This window comes from Arachis hypogaea, chromosome 8 (genome assembly GCF_003086295.3).
Source record: "Arachis hypogaea cultivar Tifrunner chromosome 8, arahy.Tifrunner.gnm2.J5K5, whole genome shotgun sequence".
Lineage (NCBI taxonomy): Eukaryota > Viridiplantae > Streptophyta > Magnoliopsida > Fabales > Fabaceae > Arachis > Arachis hypogaea.
In genome coordinates this window covers 29,234,696-29,238,246 of record NC_092043.1, presented here as the reverse complement: position 1 = coordinate 29,238,246, position 3,551 = coordinate 29,234,696, and positions in this window count along the sequence as shown.

Sequence of the window (3,551 nt, the reverse complement as noted above, 5' to 3'; positions counted from 1 at the left end):
TAATCTTCTAAACATGCTAACTCAACATTTATATAATTATATAGATAATTAAAATATCTTACGTGTCATTTAAATTCTTTTACAATAAAATAAGTTCTACAAATTCAACTAAACACAACTTTTTCCTAACATAAAATTGTATTATATTGAATTTATAATTCTTGACTCTTCTAACATATTTCGGTCAATATAAAGTCTACATGTTGGTATTAATTTTGTATCTCTGCAAATATGAACAATGAAAATCAAAATTAAAAAATAACACATAACACTATCCTCATCAAAGTAAAAATTAAGTTAGAACTTACAAGTTAAAATTAACTAATTCTTTAAGAATTTATTCTCAAAGTTCAAAACTAGCCAATCAAGGATACAAATTATCAAGAATTTACAATTCAAGTGCATGTTCTACACATTTCAATAAACAATTAAGAAATTGCGAATATCAGTATTCCTTAAACTATGACAAAAGGACTCCATCACAGCCACAAAAGCTACCAATATTCCTAATGGTGCTTCCTTTAAGATAAACCATCAAGACCTATTTTTCATCGCAGAAGAACCTTGTCATACAATGAGGAACCCCAAAAGGCCAAAGTAACAAACTAGAAAACAGGAGCATCATTGAATTACTAGCAGGGTTCCTGGTAATATAAAATAGTGACAACATAGCAAAAAATTAATAGCGTACAAGCCAAAAAACATTCATACAAGGTTCATGACAAAAGTTTGTGTAACTAAATAAGATATATATCTACAGAGATACATACACATAAAGCAATGAACAATACACTTCTCTTGTACATATTTAGGTGTGCCTGAGAAATTTGGCCAGGTTAAAAAGGAATGAATGAATCACTTCTCATACATTCATTTAGGTTAGAAAAATAATAACTAAATAATTTCTGTTCAATGCTGACTAATATATAGCAATGATCCCTTATTATGTGTTCCCATGCTGCCATTGATGAGCGGATAATTTGTACGCTTTTTGGCATTGTTTTTAGTATGTTTTTAGTATGATCTAGTTAGTTTTTAGTATATTTTCATTAGTTTTTAGTTAAAATTCACTTTTCTGGACTTTACTATGAGTTTGTGTGTTTTTCTGTGATTTCAGGTATTTTCTGGCTGAAATTGAGAGACCTGAGCAAAAATCTGATTCAGAGACTGAAAAGGACTGCAGATGCTGTTGGATTCTGACCTCCCTGCACTCGAAGTGGATTTTCTGGAGCTACAGAAGCCCAATTGGCGCGCTCTCAATGGCGTTGGAAAGTAGACATCCTGGGCTTTCCAGCAATATATGATAGTCCATACTTTGCCCAAGATTTGATGGCCCAACCCGGCGTTCAAAGTCACCTTCAGATTTTCCAGCGTTAAACGCCGGAACTGGCACAAGAATGGGAGTTAAACGCCCAAACTGGCACCAAAGCTGGCGTTTAACTCCAAGAAGAGTCTCTACACGAAAATGCTTCATTGCTCAGCCCAAGCACACACCAAGTAGGCCCGAAAGTGGATTTTTATGTCATTTATTCATCTCTGTAAACCTTAGGCTACTAGTTCTCTATAAGTAGGACCTTTTACTATTGTATTACAGAGCTTTTGATCATGTTTTTATGATTGAACCCTCTTTGGGAGGCTGGCCATTCGGCCATGCCTAGACCTTGTTCTTATGTATTTTCAACGGTGGAGTTTCTACACACCATAGATTAAGGTGTGGAGCTCTGCTGTACCTCGAGTATTAATACAATTACTATTGTTCTTCTATTCAATTCCGCTTGTTCTTGTTCTAAGATATCACTTGTTCTTCAACTTGATGAATGTGATGATCCGTGACACTCATCATCATTCTCACCTATGAACGTGTGACTGACAACCACCTCCGTTCTACCTTAGATTGGGTGAATATCTCTTGGATTCCTGATACACGACGCATGGTTGATCGCCTGACAACCGAGCGCTTGCCTGACAACCGAGCCAGCCATTCCGTGAGATCAGAGTCTTCGTGGTATAGGCTAGAACTGATGGCGGCATTCAAGAGAATCCGGAAGGTCTAACCTTGTCTGTGGTATTCTGAGTAGGATTCAATGATTGAATGACTGTGACGTGCTTCAAACTCCTGAGGGCGGGGCGTTAGTGACAGACGCAAAAGAATCACTGGATTCTATTCCGGCCTGATTGAGAACCGACAGATGGATAGCCGTGCCGTGACAGGGTGCGTTGAACATTTCCACTGAGAGGATGGGAGATAGCCATTGACAACGGTGAAACCCTTGCTTAAGCTTGCCATGGAAAGGAGTAAGAAGGATTGGATGAAGACAGTAGGAAAGCAGAGAGACGGAAGGGACACAGCATCTTCATGCGCTTATCTGAAATTTCCACCAATGAATTACATAAGTATCTCTATCTTTATCTTTATGTTTTATTCGTATATCACCCATATCCATTTGAGTTTGCCTGACTGAGATTTACAAGGTGACCATAGCTTGCTTCATACCAACAATCTCTGTTGGGATCGACCCTTACTCGCGTAAGGTTTATTACTTGGACGACCCAGTACACTTGCTGGTTAGTTGTGCGAAGTTGTGTTTATGCCATGGTATTGAACACCAAGTTTTTGGATTCATTACCGAGGATTATTTGAGTTGTGAAAAGTATTGATCACAATTTCGTGCACCAGCCATCAATGCTATTCCAAACAACCACCCATGAAAATCACAGAAATCAATTCCATTTTTTTCTTAAACTCCAAAAACCACCTTCCTTGTCAGCATAGAAAAACACAAGTCCAAAGGGGTCAACATCAGAAAAAAAAAACTACCAACATGAAAAAATTACAAATTTAAGACCAATCCATAGAGAAAGCATACAAGGCAGACAAAAAAAATTAAACTTTAAGCGGAATTTGAAGTGAAATTATGAAGAGAAAGACCAAGCACCAAGTTTTACCTTCAATAAGCAGAATCTTTAAAAGAACTGTCCCGATAACCTATTTGGAGAGCAATTTTTAAGTAAAAAAATATAGTTGTTTACCTTGGACAAAAATGGCTCAATATGACCAAAAGACAATAACTTAATCTGCAAACACAGTTCAACTAATGGTATTCGAAGCATCTCTGGAACCTTGATAAGAATAATATAACAGGAGCAGGTATTAGTGGAGAAGGATGGAACGGAAATACAAAACAATGTGCTAAGGTACCATTTTGAGCATTTTCAATACATACCTGATAAGGACGCATGAGTCTTTCAAACCTGAGACGAGTGTACAAGCAAAACCAACTTCCAGGTTTCACACGTCCAGCTCTGCTCCGGCGCTGCCTTGCATTTGCTTGAGATATCCAATCTTCAACCATGCTAGACAATTTCTATAACAACCACAAAATAATAATAGTGAAACAGATTTAAACAAATTATGGCAACATTTTAACAGCAATTTAGTGTATTTCCCAAATTCACCCAATCAAATCAATATCCGTATGAATACAATAACAGTTAAACAAAATTCATATATTCATCCACATGAAATAAGAAACAAACAACTTGAGTGCACA